Source organism: Musca autumnalis, unplaced genomic scaffold (genome assembly GCF_047663935.1).
Source record: "Musca autumnalis isolate F117 unplaced genomic scaffold, ASM4766393v1 scaffold_3, whole genome shotgun sequence".
Lineage (NCBI taxonomy): Eukaryota > Metazoa > Arthropoda > Insecta > Diptera > Muscidae > Musca > Musca autumnalis.
In genome coordinates, this window is record NW_027411866.1 from 164970163 (window position 1) to 164987872 (window position 17710).

The following is a 17710-nucleotide window of genomic DNA, read 5'->3' on the forward strand; positions in this document are numbered from 1 at the left end:
AGTGTCTATAGAAGCACCCTTTCTTTGAGAAAGTGTCTATAGAAGCACCCTTTCTTTGAGAAAGTGTCTATAGAAGCACCCTTTCTTTGAGAAAGTGTCTATAGAAGCACCCTTTCTTTGAGAAAGTGTCTATAGAAGCACCCTTTCTTTGAGAAAGTGTCTATAGAAGCACCCTTTCTTTGAGAAAGTGTCTATAGAAGCACCCTTTCTTTGAGAAAGTGTCTATAGAAGCACCCTTTCTTTGAGAAAGTGTCTATAGAAGCACCCTTTCTTTGAGAAAGTGTCTATAGAAGCACCCTTTCTTTGAGAAAGTGTCTATAGAAGCACCCTTTCTTTGAGAAAGTGTCTATAGAAGCACCCTTTCTTTGAGAAAGTGTCTATAGAAGCACCCTTTCTTTGAGAAAGTGTCTATAGAAGCACCCTTTCTTTGAGAAAGTGTCTATAGAAGCACCCTTTCTTTGAGAAAGTGTCTATAGAAGCACCCTTTCTTTGAGAAAGTGTCTATAGAAGCACCCTTTCTTTGAGAAAGTGTCTATAGAAGCACCCTTTCTTTGAGAAAGTGTCTATAGAAGCACCCTTTCTTTGAGAAAGTGTCTATAGAAGCACCCTTTCTTTGAGAAAGTGTCTATAGAAGCACCCTTTCTTTGAGAAAGTGTCTATAGAAGCACCCTTTCTTTGAGAAAGTGTCTATAGAAGCACCCTTTCTTTGAGAAAGTGTCTATAGAAGCACCCTTTCTTTGAGAAAGTGTCTATAGAAGCACCCTTTCTTTGAGAAAGTGTCTATAGAAGCACCCTTTCTTTGAGAAAGTGTCTATAGAAGCACCCTTTCTTTGAGAAAGTGTCTATAGAAGCACCCTTTCTTTGAGAAAGTGTCTATAGAAGCACCCTTTCTTTGAGAAAGTGTCTATAGAAGCACCCTTTCTTTGAGAAAGTGTCTATAGAAGCACCCTTTCTTTGAGAAAGTGTCTATAGAAGCACCCTTTCTTTGAGAAAGTGTCTATAGAAGCACCCTTTCTTTGAGAAAGTGTCTATAGAAGCACCCTTTCTTTGAGAAAGTGTCTATAGAAGCACCCTTTCTTTGAGAAAGTGTCTATAGAAGCACCCTTTCTTTGAGAAAGTGTCTATAGAAGCACCCTTTCTTTGAGAAAGTGTCTATAGAAGCACCCTTTCTTTGAGAAAGTGTCTATAGAAGCACCCTTTCTTTGAGAAAGTGTCTATAGAAGCACCCTTTCTTTGAGAAAGTGTCTATAGAAGCACCCTTTCTTTGAGAAAGTGTCTATAGAAGCACCCTTTCTTTGAGAAAGTGTCTATAGAAGCACCTTTCTTTGAGAAAGTGTCTATGGAAGCACCCTTTCTTTGAGAAAGTGTCTATAGAAGCACCCTTTCTTTGAGAAAGTGTCTATAGAAGCACCCTTTCTTTGAGAAAGTGTCTATAGAAGCACCCTTTCTTTGAGAAAGTGTCTATAGAAGCACCCTTTCTTTGAGAAAGTGTCTATAGAAGCACCCTTTCTTTGAGAAAGTGTCTATAGAAGCACCCTTTCTTTGAGAAAGTGTCTATAGAAGCACCCTTTCTTTGAGAAAGTGTCTATAGAAGCACCCTTTCTTTGAGAAAGTGTCTATAGAAGCACCCTTTCTTTGAGAAAGTGTCTATAGAAGCACCCTTTCTTTGAGAAAGTGTCTATAGAAGCACCCTTTCTTTAAGAAAGTGTCTATAGAAGCACCCTTTCTTTGAGAAAGTGTCTATAGAAGCACCCTTTCTTTGAGAAAGTATCTATAGAAGCACCCTTTCTTTGAGAAAGTGTCTATAGAAGCACCCTTTCTTTGAGAAAGTGTCTATAGAAGCACCCTTTCTTTGAGAAAGTGTCTATAGAAGCACCCTTTCTTTGAGAAAGTGTCTATAGAAGCATCCTTTCTTTGAGAAAGTGTCTATAGAAGCACCCTTTCTTTGAGAAAGTGTCTATAGAAGCACCCTTTCTTTGAGAAAGTGTCTATAGAAGCACCCTTTCTTTGAGAAAGTGTCTATAGAAGCACCCTTTCTTTGAGAAAGTGTCTATAGAAGCACCCTTTCTTTGAGAAAGTGTCTATAGAAGCACCCTTTCTTTGAGAAAGTGTCTATAGAAGCACCCTTTCTTTGAGAAAGTGTCTATAGAAGCACCCTTTCTTTGAGAAAGTGTCTATAGAAGCACCCTTTCTTTGAGAAAGTGTCTATAGAAGCACCCTTTCTTTGAGAAAGTGTCTATAGAAGCACCCTTTCTTTGAGAAAGTGTCTATAGAAGCACCCTTTCTTTGAGAAAGTGTCTATAGAAGCACCCTTTCTTTGAGAAAGTGTCTATAGAAGCACCCTTTCTTTGAGAAAGTGTCTATAGAAGCACCCTTTCTTTGAGAAAGTGTCTATAGAAGCACCCTTTCTTTGAGAAAGTGTCTATAGAAGCACCCTTTCTTTAAGAAAGTGTCTATAGAAGCACCCTTTCTTTGAGAAAGTGTCTATAGAAGCACCCTTTCTTTGAGAAAGTATCTATAGAAGCACCCTTTCTTTGAGAAAGTGTCTATAGAAGCACCCTTTCTTTGAGAAAGTGTCTATAGAAGCACCCTTTCTTTGAGAAAGTGTCTATAGAAGCACCCTTTCTTTGAGAAAGTGTCTATAGAAGCATCCTTTCTTTGAGAAAGTGTCTATAGAAGCACCCTTTCTTTGAGAAAGTGTCTATAGAAGCACCCTTTCTTTGAGAAAGTGTCTATATAAGCACCCTTTCTTTGAGAAAGTGTCTATAGAAGCACCCTTTCTTTGAGAAAGTGTCTATAGAAGCACCCTTTCTTTGAGAAAGTGTCTATAGAAGCACCCTTTCTTTGAGAAAGTGTCTATAGAAGCACCCTTTCTTTGAGAAAGTGTCTATAGAAGCACCCTTTCTTTGAGAAAGTGTCTATAGAAGCACCCTTTCTTTGAGAAAGTGTCTATAGAAGCACCCTTTCTTTGAGAAAGTGTCTATAGAAGCACCCTTTCTTTGAGAAAGTGTCTATAGAAGCACCCTTTCTTTGAGAAAGTGTCTATAGAAGCACCCTTTCTTTGAGAAAGTGTCTATAGAAGCACCCTTTTTTTGAAAAAGTGTCTATAGAAGCACCCTTTCTTTGAGAAAGTGTCTATAGAAGCACCCTTTCTTTGAGAAAGTGTCTATAGAAGCACCCTGTCTTTAAGGAAGTGTCTATAGAAGCGCCCTTTCTTTGAGAAAGTGTCTATAGAAGCAACCTTTCTTTGAGAAAGTGTCTATAGAAGCAACCTATCTTTGAGAAAGTGTCTATAGAAGCACCCTTTTTTGAGAAAGTGTCTATAGAAGCACCCATTCTTTGAGAAAGTGTCTATAGAAGCACGCTTTCTTTGACAAAGTGTCTATAGAAGCACCCTTTCTTTGAGAAAGTGTCTATAGAACCACCCTTTCTTCGAGAAAGTGTCTATAGAAGCACCCTTTCTTTGAGAAAGTGTCTATAGAAGCAACCTTTCTTTGAGAAAGTGTCTATAGGATCACCCTTTCTTTGAGAAAGTGTCTATAGAAGCACCCTGTCTTTAAGAAAGTGTCTATAGAAGCACCCTTTCTTTGAGAAAGTGTCTATAGAATCACCCTTTCTTTGAGAAAGTGTCTATAGAAGCACCCTTTCCTTGAGAAAAAGTCTTTCTTTGAGAAATGGTATTTAGTCTTTGTTGAAGGTAAAAGCCTTGTTGACTGAAATTCGTCGGTATAGGTCCACGTTTCGATATAGCCCCCATAGAACGTTACCTCCCGAATTTATTTATTTTGAACGTTAGCCACATGTAGGATCCCACTGGTCTTTTATTAGTGTTTCACGCAAGATAACTGTAGTTGTTTCGGGTATCCAATCTGATGCATTATAATCTATTGAATCCCCGTTGTGACCCTTTATATGTGTTGGTGATATGTTCGGTGGTCTCTTCAGGTTCACTTGTCCATCGCCCTGAATTTCTATATAAACTTATAGAACCTTTCATTAAATAAAGCCTCTATTTAAAGCATATCATGTTTTCCCATCACATTTTCATTTCCTAAACTAATTTATTTTTGAAGTATTGAAAAATCTAATCGATCTTCGTGCTTATTTGTTGTTGCTGTTTTATTCGCTCTAACAACACTGACCATTAAATGAGTTTTCATTGAACTCTACGTGACAATTTCATGGACAATTCGTCATTGTCATTACCTTTATCAATACACAAACTAACATTTTTTGACAAACGGAGGTATTTAATTTTGAAATCTGTTTACCAACATCTCACCTCAACAATGTTTTCGACGATTTCCGCTTCAGTGCAACAAAAAATGTTGCATGCAAAATCATTATGTATTTTTGTTTTCTATTTTTTCAAAACTCTCACGGTTTGGTTCAATTCATTCTGACATGCCGCGTCGACAAACATTCAACTACAACGGTGTTATTGTGCAGTGGCAAAAGCAAACTGCAACTGTTAAAAGTTTAATTTTGCAATTCATAAAATAAAGAGCTGCGACAATAAAAACCAAAAAAAAACAAGACTTAACAGAACAGAAGCGACGCAAGAAGTGGCAACTAGCACCAGCATAAAACCAATAGAGAAAACAACAAAAAATTAATTCCATTTCACAAGTGACATGAATAACAACTCACCGTGCCACCGCGGTAGCATCAACCACACAGTCGCAGAGGCAGGAATAAAATTGTTGACATTGTTGTCATTTGATGGAGACGAGTGAAGAGGAGAGGAGTTTCGGTGGCAGTTGTTTGTTAACGTCTGCCGCATTGCATTGTCCACAGAAGTGGGTGGGTGTACGGAGGAATGGATGGCTTTTGTGTGTTGTTATTTTGGATTTGTTGCATTTGCTGCAGCTTTGAGCATAAGACTATGTCTAATTCTCGTTGAATGGCTTGTGATGTCGTCGATTGAAAAAAACAAAAACACCAACAACATTAACAGGAAATATTTTAGAGATAAGATTTGAAGTGGGACCTGTGCTAAATAACACGTCTCATATACATATTTTTTGTTTGTGTCAACTTTTTTTGACCAGTTCTCTTGGTATCTGCGATGATAGCATCGCCAATTTCAGGTAAATGTGGCAACATTTTTTTCGCTAACCAACACTGTTGTTGTTTTTCACTTAACTCAATGGTTTCAGGAAAAAAGCTCAGAATCGAATGAGTGTATATTGCATTAGCAAAGTCAAAGTGGTATCAACACCATCATGGTCACAACTAACACACTGCCGCCGCCACCACCACCATCAACGTTGTTGTCAAACCACCATAAATGTCAGTCATCAACATCGTCATGATCATTACCAGGATGGTCGTCGTCGCGTCTTTTTGGGATTTTGGGAATATATTTGTTGTATTTTGTGGTTTTTAGTACGGCTTTTGTCAATGACGATAGTTTTAGTTGGTTACTGTTGTTGTCCATTGGGCAAGGTGTAAGGGAATGAACGAATGACTAGCTGAACCACCAGATGAATGATTGTTAGTATACAATAAGCGCCTTTAGTAAAACATGTCGATACTTCATAGAAAATATATAAGCTGGATTTAAAAAATGGTATTTTTTTTATTCGAGCTGGGTATTAAAGGATTTTGGTTTGGAATTGTGTCAAACGTGTACAAAAAGAAAAACTACAATAAAAGGAAGATTTACACGCTACACCACAATGTGAATAAGGTGTTATAATTATACCCTCAACCTGAAATATGTAGGCCGATGTTTTGCTATAGTACGAACATGGTTTAATGTTTACGTCCGAAGTATTCAGTCCAGGTTTGTAATCGCATATGGGTATACATTAGGGTTATTACTTTTTTGAAAATTTTGCAAATATCAAAAATACCACCGCATAGCCGTGTAGAGCATCAGAAACTATTGTGAAATACGGTGTAATTTTTTCTCTATCGCGAAAAAAGTTTCCGCACCAAATGCATTGAAGTTCAGTAATACATTATTTAATATTTTTGTTATAATGACTTATACGCTTTTCGTATTAACTCATTAAAAGTTTTAATCTAATTTGAAATCAATATTAAACCATTCTGGACCAATTTCTTATCAAATCGGGATATTTCAGAACATTTAATGTACCTTTGACAATATTGAAATTTTTTGTTTTTCTTTATAAACTCGCGAATTATATATTTACTAGCAAAATGCCCGCTACTTCGTATGCGGAAAAGGAATAATATACAAATAAACAATATTTAATATGGTGAACACTGAAAAACTTTATGTACTAATACCTATTTGAATTGATATTTCATTTTATTCAAGTACTGTTCGTACACGATTTGTTCGAGTATCAAAAAAATATATATATACCTCTACACTTCAACAGCGGCCTACATTTTAAATTCCAGTCCATGTTTTATTAGAACGGTATGCGTATTTTGAAATTTTGATCCACATTTTCCAACCGAATTTTGGAATTTGTGATATCAAAATGTAGAAAACCTTTATTCAAAATATGTTACCCTATATAATAGTAATTTTGAGACATTTTATCTTAGGTCTTTTTATTCTAGGGTGTAAAAACCTTCTTGTAAAACATTAGCCGCATATATCTACCTTTTCAAATGAACTTACTATAACGTTCAGAATAGACAATAAAAATAAAAACTATTTTGTTGAAAATCCAGGACCTTAGCTCAAATGTTACAGTTTTAGCTCTACTTGCTCACCCAATGTCAATGGTATTACATGTAAAAATCTTTTATTTAAAGACGGATTTTAATAATCATTCTGATCCAATCTCAATAGTGCTCCTCATAACGAATTTCATTTATCGATTGATTCAATACCAGTGCTTCAATATTTTGGATTATTTAATACTTCTAGTACACTTATTGTAGGACCACCTCTAACAATGAACCTGACAAATAAATAAGAATTGTATTCCTTAGCCCAATACCAAATTTATTGTGCAATTTTATACTTTTCACACACTTATTATATAATTCCAGCTTCATTGCTACAGCCAACGTCAAATTTAATACCATTTAGTACAATTCGTTTTTCTCAATAAATCAGTCAGCCTTCAACCTAATTTCAGAATTTGCATGCATTTCAAAAAATCCTTATCTAAACACCAATACAATCCCTCATACAACAATTTGAAATAATATGTATAAGTTTGAAAAATTACTTCCTTTTATCCTAAATTATATCCCAGCCGCGATTTAGTGTTTTTCGTATATATAAGCAGTGTTCGAAAATAAACACTATCGTATCGTACCGTACCGTTCTGTACCGTACCAAGGTGGATAGGTACACTACGATAGTGTACCGCTCCGGAACACAAACACTAAAAAATATTTTAGTGATACTGTACCGGAACACATCGATAATCGTAGTGTACCGCATGCCGGAACACTAAAAATCGTAGTGCTCCGACTGCGGAGGACTAAAAATCGTAGTGTTCCGACTGCGGAGCACTAAAAATTTTAGTGTTCCGACTGCCGGATCACTAAAAATTATAGTGCACCACGTGTTGGAACACTAAAAAATAATAAAGGTATTATGTTTTCTTAGGAAATTAAATATTTGGTTAAATTTGATCAAATAAAAATTAAGATAAACTGTTACATCCATGTATGTTTAAATTAGTTAAACACATTGCGAAATTTAGTCAAAATTATGAAAAAACAATATTTAGTTTTTGTGGAATGACGCACAAAGATCGTCGTGCCGGGCACTAAAAATCGTTTTGTACCACGTTTTGAAACTATAAGGTAATGAACCATACATGAATTTATTATGATTTCTGAGGAAATTAAATATTTTATATATATATTTTTAATAAATAACAATTAAAAGAAAATGTGAAAAGCATCTGATTTGGTTTTTGGACAATGGAGCACTAAAAATCGTAGTGTTCCGACTGTCGGAGCACTAAAAATCGCAGTGTTCTGACTGTCGGAACACTAAAAATCGTAGCGTTCCACGAGCCGAAACGCTAATAATAATGTTAAGATAATCGTCTGTTTATTATGTGAGGAAAATTAAATATTTTATGTTTTAGAATAAATAAATATGTATTTATTTATTATTTAAAAATTACTTATTAAATTATTGTTTAATAAATAAAAATTATAAGAAAATGTGTAAAACATCTGATTTGATTTTTAGACAGTGGAGCACTAAAAATCGTAGTGTTCGACTGTGGAGCACTAAAAATCGTAGTGTTCCTACTGCCGGAACACTAAAAATCGTAGTGCACCACGTGTTGGAACACTAAAAAATAACAATGGAATTCCTTTGTGTTTTCTTAGGAAAATTAAATACATATTTGGTTAAATTTGATTAATAAAAATTATGATAAAATGTTACATCCACGTATGTATGGTTTGCTTTTTAGTACTCCGCAGCCGAACACTACGATTTTATTGTTCCATTGTTTCGATTTTTAGAGATCCGGCAGTCGGAACATTACGATTTTTAGTGATCCGGCAGTCGGAACACTACCATTTTTTATTACTCCACAGCCGAGCACTACGATTTTTATTGTTCCATTGTTTCGATTTTTAGTGATCCGGCAGTCGGAACACTACGATTTTTAGTGATCCGGCAGTCGGAACACTACGATTTTTAGTACTCCGCAGCCGAACACTACGATGTTTATTGTTCCATTTTTAGAGATCCGGCAATCGGAACACTACGATTTTTAGTGATCCGGCAGTCGGAACACTACGGTTTTCATTGATCCATTGTCCAAAAATCAAATCAGGCGTTTTTCACGTGTTCTATTAAATTTTATTTTTTAATTTGTATTTATTAAAAAAATAAATTATAAAATATTTAATTTTCCTCACAACTCATAATAAACTCATGTATCCACAGTCAGAACACAACAATTTGTAATGCGCCATTGTACAACAACCTAATCAATGTTTTTCATATTTTCTACTTAAGTTCCCAACGTTATTAATTAATATGTATACATACATACATGGATTTAGGAGGTGTATCTGAGTTTCTATGTCTTAATTTGTACTTATCTCAAAAATTATAAATATTTAATGTTACTCGCAAATCACAATAAACTCGTGTGTGGTACATTATCATTACGTTATTTTTTAGTGTTACACAACGATTTTTTAGTGCTCCGACTGCGGAGCACTACGATTTTTAGTGTTCCGACTGCGGAGCACTACGATTTTTAGTGCTCCGACTGCGGAGCATTACGATTTTTAGTGTTCCGACTGCGGTACCCAACGTTTTTAGTGTACCAAACTGTGGTACACTAGGTTTATCGTTGTGCTCCGGAACAGTATCACTAAAATATTTTTTAGTGTTTGTGTTCCGGAACACTAACGCTAAAAATATTTTATTGATACTGTACTCGGAGCGGTACACTATTTTAGTGTACTGTTTATTTTCGAACTCTGTATATAAGTACGAATTTCCAAAACTTCCTCTCTATATTCACTCCAAACGTCAACCGCTATACTAATACCGAATTTCACAATTTCAGTTCTACCTCTTTACACAATAACAATTTGAACCAAATTTTGTGCCACATCCATATCTCAACCCTACACACTAACAGCGGCTATAATACCAAATTTCCGAATTCCACCTCTATTCATAATACCATTAATACTTTTCGTAAGTATTTCCAACAGTAATTCCAAATTTCACCTCTATCCGTCCATCAAATCTAAATTGTACCAAATTTAGTACCATTTAGTACTTTTCGGGACCATAAGTACGAACTTCCAAAACTATATCAGTCCTACGCTCCAACAGTAATCTAAATCTCAGGATTCCAGTTCTCTCCGTTCACTTAATTCAAATTGAACCAAATTTAGTACCATTTAGTACTTCCGTACTCATAAATACCAATTTCTGAAACCATCTCAAACCTACAATCCAACAGCAATCTTAATTTAAAATATCAGGATTCCAGCGCTATCCGTTCACCAAACTCCACATTGTACCAAATTTAGTACTTTTCGTACCCATAAGTACGAATTTTCAAACCTTCCTCAGTCCTACACTACAACAATAACCTTAACTCGAAATTTCAGGATTCCATCTATATCCGTTCACCCAAATATACCAAATTCAGTACTTTCCGTGCCCATAATTACGAATTTCCAAAACTACCTCAATCCTACACTCCATAAGTAATCTTATTTATAAATTTCAGGATTCCAGCTCTATCTGTTCACCAAAATCCAAAATGTACCAATCTTAGTACTATTTAGAACTTTCCGTACCCATAGGTATGAATTTCCAAGACTAACTCAATCCTGCAGTCCAACAGTAATTTTAATTCCAAATTACAGGATTCCAGCTCTATTCGTTCCCCCAAATCCAAATTCTATCAAGTTTAGCACTTTTCGTACCCATAACTACGAACTTCCAAAACTTCCTTAATCCTACACTCCAACAGTAACCTTAACTCGAAATTTAAGTATTCCAGTTCTATCCCTTCACCCAAATATTGTAATTGTACCAAATTTAGTACCATTTAGTACTTTCCGTACCCATAAGTAAGAATCATAATTGGAATCATAATTCCAACTTTCAGGACTAACTCAGTCCAACAGTAATATTAATTCCAAATTTCAGAAGTCCCGCTCTATTCGTTGCTCCAAATCCAAATTGTACCAAATTTAGTACCGCCCGTACCCACAAGTACGAATATCCATAACAACCTCAATCCTACACTCCATAAGTAACCTTAATTATAAATTTCAGGATTCCAGCTCTATCTGTTCACCCAAATCCAAATTGTACCCAATTAAGTACCACTTAGTAGTACCAATTTAAGTACCATTTTCCATACCCATAAGTATGAATTTCCAAAACTACCTCAATCTTACACTCCATAAGTAATATTAATTCCAAACTTCAGGATTCCAGCTCTATCTGTCCACGCATATCCAAATTGTACCAAATGTAGTACATTTTGTACTTTCCGTACCCGTAAGTATGAATTTCCAAAACTACCTCAATCCTTCACTCCATCAGTAATCTTAATTCCAAATTTCAGGATTCCAACTCTATCCGTTCACCTAAATCCAAATTTTACCAAATTTAGTACCATTCAGAACTTTTCGTACACATAAGTACGAATTTCCAAAACCACCCTCATATCTCAATCCTACACTTCAACTGTAATCTTAATTCCGAATTTTATGTTTCTAGATGTATCTGTTTACCCAAATCCAAATTGTACTAAATTTAGTACCATTTAGTACTTTTTGTGCACATAAGTACGACTTTCCAAAACCATTTCTTTACATTAAAATTACTTCCCAACTTTAATTCTCATACCAAATTTCAAGATTTTAGCTATTTCCGTTAAAAATATACAATTGATACAAAATTTTGTAATTTTTAGTACTTTTCGTACACTTATAGGGCGAATTTCCAAAAACCCTTTAGTACATCTTTCTAGCTCTCCATCAGTGACCCTCATTCAAAATTTCAGAATTCTAGCTCTTCCCGTTTGCCTAATACAAAGGGTACCATATTTAGCACCTTTTAGTACTTTTCGTACCCTTCCAGTTCGAATTTCCAAAAATTTCAAGCTTCAGCCGTTTCGTCTGGGCGATGATCCGTCAGTCACTCACTTACTCATCACTAAGCTCTTTTATATACATATGTATATAGATATTTATTGTACCTATCGGACAAGAGAATATGTGGTCATTTGCAACGAATTCGCGAAGGTTACAGACTGTTTTTAATGAATTTGCCGGTCCGGGATCCAAGTGAGAACTACTCTTGACAGACGCCCTAGTTCAGCAAGTTCTTCTTTACAATCCTTCACTAGCTTTGATGTGACGGAGTTAGCTTTTAGTGCAAGGAGCGCCGCTTGACTGTCGACGAAGATTCCTATTGAGTTTGCTGTGTGATGCTGTAATAGTTCAGTACAGGCCTCCTTTATTGCCAGTATCTCCGCTTGAAAGACACTGCAGTACTCAGTTAGCTTGGTGGATGTATGTAAGTTTGCTTCTTCCGAGAACACACCGGATCCGACTTCACATTTCGTCTTGGAGCCGTCCGTGTATACTTTAGTGTCATAAGCTGTCAATGGTGATCCATTATTCCATTCTCTTCTGCTTGGAAATTTGACTACAAAAGGCTGATCAAAATTCATTGTAGGAACGCAATAATTAGCAGTGGTTGCTATTTCTTTCGGAAGTTTTTGAAGCACGCACGCATGTCCGTAAGCTCTGTCTCTCCACATTCCCAGAGCTCGGAGTCTTGCCGCATTACATGTTGCTGCTGCTTTGATGTGTAAATCAATTGGCAAAATGTGCATCATTATATTGAGGGCTTCGGCCGGACAATCGCCCCTGTCACCCCGATGCAAGCAGATCTTTGTATGCTGTATAGTTTTTTTCTTATTTTTTTTTCTTTTCCACTGTTGGCCACCATACTAGTGCTCCATATGTGAGAATTGGTCTGATTATGCTGGTGTACATCCATAACACCATTTTAGGTTTGAGGCCCCAACTGCTCCCAAACAATTTGCGACATGCGTAATATGCAACGGTTGCTTTGTGAGCACGGTGTTCCATGTTACGTTTCCATGACATCTTTGAATCCAGGATGACTCATAGGTACTTGGTATTACTTGGAGGATTGGATATTGCATATTTGGTCTTTGCACTATAGGTATTTTGCCCTGTTTTTGAGGCAAAAATGAATAACCGCGGAATTAAAGGATTTTTTAACTTTTTAAATTATTTATGTGTAAAAGTGAGATAAAACAAAGATTTCTACAGATAAATTCGGATATAACGAACAACGGTTATAAGCAACTACGTATATAACGAACAAAGCTATTTCTTCCTATGCAATTTTCATTAGTTTTCTTATACACAACAAACTGTTGAAAACGATCACGGTAGTAAGTAACAAAAATGTTGTCCCCGCGAGTAGATTTTCAAACGAACTGTTATTACAATTTTGTATACTTTTTGAACTTACGTTAATAAAGACGAGTTTAGTACTCCTTTAAACCGTATCAATGAATTATATGTAAAAGAGAGATAAAATAAAGCTTACTACTACCGCACAGTTTATAGAAAACCACGGATATAACGAACAATTTGTCGCCATTACCTATTTTACTTGAAATGAAATTGTAAACAACAATATTTTCCATACTCATTATTTATTTACTCAGACCAAACTTACACAATTTTAAGACTTTTTATTGAGAAGTAACCTCATAAAATCTCATAAATATCAAAAAACGGGCAAAATCGGGTTACCAAACCTAGTAATACCAATACAGAAGACTTTCAGTTATGTGTTCCAGGTGACAAAATCACGGCCAAACACGGCCAATTTAGTATAAGTCTATATGAAGTGAGTTTAAGGAAAATAAAATATTTATTTCTGACTTGTTGTGTTTCTTGGTCGCTACCCAAAATGTTTAAGCTACAATATATATTAAATAAATTCCTCTCGCAATTGCCAATCTATTCCATTTTACATATATTTATATTTGGTTTATTTTTTCGCGGTTTTAAAAACATTGAAATATGCCTCCTAATATATATTTTTTTAGTTTTTCTTCGAAATTCTCAATTTGACGGCAATTTAAACAGCGATAATGGCGTTATTTTGAAAAATATCATTCATATTAATAAATTTTGATATGTTCTTTTTTCAATGCCAACTAAAAACTTATTATTATTAAAAGTTGCAAAATCGACTTTTTGCCTCAAAAACTGGGCAAATTACCTATAGTGCTTTGTAGTGAATAGTAACATCTCAGTTTTCCCCTGGGTTCACTCCCAGACCACATCTTGTGGCCCAAGTATCTAGCGATCTCAGTGCTCCGCTCATAATGTCACTTATTACGGTCGGAAACAAACCAGAGACGAGTATTACCACATCGTCCGCATAGGCAACCACCTTAATCCCCATATGGTCAAGTTTATTAAGAATTTCATTGATGACTAGGAGCCAAAGTAGTGGCGAGATAACTCCTCCCTGTGGAGTTCCTCTGTTTACGTGCTTTGACAGCGTACTGTTTCCCAGTGTGGCATTAATAAATCTACTTTGCCGCTTCGTGGTAATCCAACTACCGATGAATGGTTCCACGCCGAAGTTATCTAGAGCTTGTTTTATCGCTACTGTACTAACATTGTTAAAGGCGCCTTCTATGTCTAGGAAAGCAGCTAAGGTAAATTGTTTGCGCTCTAAGCACTTCTCTATAGTCCTAACGACTTCGTGTAGGGCTGTATCTGTCGAGCGCCCTTTTATGTAAGCGTGTTGGCTGGGAGATATGGTGTTTGAGTTGTCCATCTTTTCTCGAATATACACGTCGATGAGTCTTTCGAGCGTCTTAAGTAGAAATGATGAAAGGCTTATTGGTCTGAAGTCTTTAGGATTTTCATGACTGCTCTTTCCTGCTTTGGGTATGAAGACAACCTTTACCTGTCTCCAACTCGTTGCAACGTAGATGTATACTAGCCAAGGATTTATTATTTTCTCTGCACATTGAAGCATTTTTGGTATGATTCCATCTGGTCCTGGAGATTTGTAGGGAGAGAAGCTGTTTATAGCCCATGCGACTTTACTCGGACTTATTATCTTATCTTTTGAAGAACCAAGCGTATGCGGACGTATGTTTTTTAGAACAGAAGAACATGTGTCATATGTAAGAAAACATACTTGACCTTTAGTCCCTCTATGAAAGGACCTACTCGTATGCTATGCGAAATCCTGTTGTTCTTCGATGAGAAGAGATTAAACGAATTTTCGATTAAATATAATGGCAATATCAGGAGTGTGGGGTAAATTTAGCAATAGATTTATGCTGAGGAAGGCGCAAATGTATGTATTGAAATGACCGGACGGAAAAATGTTGAACAAATCGATGGTAAATTTTGGGTATTACCTCTATGGTGGATATATTAATTTCTATGTCTATTTAATCACTTCCGATTGTCTGTTTAGCCTAACCGAACGTAACGTTGGTTTTACTTGTTTTCTTTTTGAGGTGGTAGGCAAGCACTTTCCACCACACTAACTTTGTCATTCCGTTCATAACACTTCGACATATTCGGAGTAAACTCTATAAAATATAAATATGTATGTCTGTATATCTGTCTCTTGAAAACAGGATGGAGCTTGCATCATGTAAGTTATATCCATATAAGTTGGTACAGAAGTTAACATTATTCTTAAGATGTATTCTGACACCGCAGCCTTATAGAAGACATATGTCCCGGAAAATTTGAGTATTTAAATTTGTTTTACTATTTTGAACTTTAAGAACCGTTCCTATAACGTTCAGAAATTCTAGAAAGTTACTTACTGAGACCTTAGGGAAATTTTTGTAGTTGATTGTTTGTTTACTTGAATTTTGAACGGAAAAAGGGATAAAAATAGTATTTCTTTAATCTTATTTTGCTGTTCTTCCCTTTTAGAACCGTTTCTACAGGCCAAACTCAAGAAAAATTGTAAAGGGAATTTGACCTCGGCGATTTCGACCTTGAAGATGAGTCTTTTGTGGCCCATAGCCGCGAATGTGCATGTGATGGGGAAGCGTGTCTTCGTTTTTGGTCTTCTATTAAGATGCGTTGTTAGAATATTGTGAATTTTCCATCACTCAAAAAAAAAAAAAAATCAAATAGTGTTATCGGACAGACATTACGGTAATTTGGTATTTCGGGTCTCATTGGGTACATAAGTCGAATTCGTAAAATTTTACGAATACTCGTAGGTTTTTGTTTTGGCAAAAAACCTTATCTATATATATAAAAGAGTAGTGAGGTGAGTGACTGACTGACTGATTCATCAACGCCCAGACGAAACGGCTGAAGCTAGAAACTTGAAATTTGTAGTGTGGGTTGCTGTTGGTGTGTAGGGGTGAGATAAGGATGCATTTTTCGAAATTCAAACTGGAAGGGTACGAAAAGTACCAAAAGGTACTTTGTATTACGCGAACGCGTAGAGCTAGAACTCTGAAATGTGGAATGAGGGTAACTGATGAAGAGTTAGAAAGATGTACCAAAGGGGTTTTGGAAATTCGAACTACAAGGGTACGAAAAGTACTAAATGGTACAAAATTTAGTACAATTTGGATTTGTGTGAACGAATAGAGCTGGAATCCTGAAATTTAAAATTAGGGTCAATTGTGGAGAATAACAAAGAAAGGTTTTTGATGATTGGAACTATAAGTGCACGAATAGTACTTAATGGTACTAAATTTAGTACAATTTGGATTTAGGTGAACGGATAGAGCTGGAATACAAACATTTGGAATGAGGGTCACTGATGAAGCGTAACAAAGAAAGGTTTTTGGAAATTCGAACTATAAGTGCACGAAAAGTTCTAATTGGTACTAAATTTAGTACAATTTGGATTTGGGTAAACGGATAGAGTTGGAATCCTGAAATTTGAAATTAGGGTCACTGGTGGAGAGTGACGAAGAAAGGTTTTTGGAAATTCGAAGTATAAGTGCAAGAAAATTACTAAATGGTACTAAATTTAGTACAATTTGGATTTGGGTGAACGGATAGAGCTGGAATCCTAAAATTTTGAATGAGAATCACTGATGAAGAGTAAAAATGAAAGGTTTTTGGAATTAGAACTATAAGTGTACGAAAAGTAATAAATGGTACTAAATTTAGTACAATTTGGGTTTGGGTGAACGAATAGAGCTGGAATCCTGAAATTTGGGATTAAGGTCACTGACGGAGAGCAAAAAAGAAAGGTTTTTGAAAATTTGAATTAAAAGTATAGCAAAAGTACTAAATGGTACTAAATATAGTACAATTTGGATTTGGGTGAACGGATAGAGCTGGAATACAAACATTTGGAGTGAGGGTCACTGATGAAGAGTAACAATGAAAGGTTTTTGGAAATTCAAACTATAAGGGTATGAAAAGTACTAAATGTTACCAAATTTAGTACAATTTTGATTTAGGTGAATGGATTGAGCTGGAATACAGACATTTGGAATGAGGATCACTGATAAAAAGTAACAATGAAAGGTTTTTGTAAATTCGAACTATAAGGGTACGAAAAGTACTAAATGCTACTAAATTTAGTACAGTTTGGATTTGGGTGAACGGATAGAGCTGGAATCCTGAAATTTGGAATGAAGGTCACTGATGGAGAGTAAAAATGAAAGGTTTCTGGAATTCGAACTATAAGAGTACGAAAAGTAATAAATGGTACTAAATTTAGTACAATTTGGGTGAACGGATAGAGCTGGAATCCTGAAATTTGGAATGAGAATCACTGATGAAAAGTAAAAATGAAAGGTTTCTGGAATTCGAACTATAAGAGTACGAAAAGTAATAAATGGTACTAAATTAGGTACCTTTTGGTATTTGCTATATGGTATAGAATTTTGTACAATTTGTGATTTTGTAAAGGGTAGAACTGAAATTGTGAAATTCGGTATTAGATTAGCAATTGGTGTTTAGAGTGGAGGTAGGGAGGAGGTTTTGAACATTCGTACTTATTTATACAAAAAGTACTAAATAGTACTCTTATGGGTTTCAGGGGAACATATAAAGCTGGAGAAGTGAATTGGGATTAGGATATATGTTGAATATAAGGAAGTAATTTTTGAAACGTTTACCTATGTATACGAAGAGATGGGTAACATGTTGGTACCAAAACCATTTTGGTATTGTGTAAGCGGTTAAGGTACTAAAGCTGGGATTATATAATTTGTACAAAAAATACAAAATGAAAAAATAT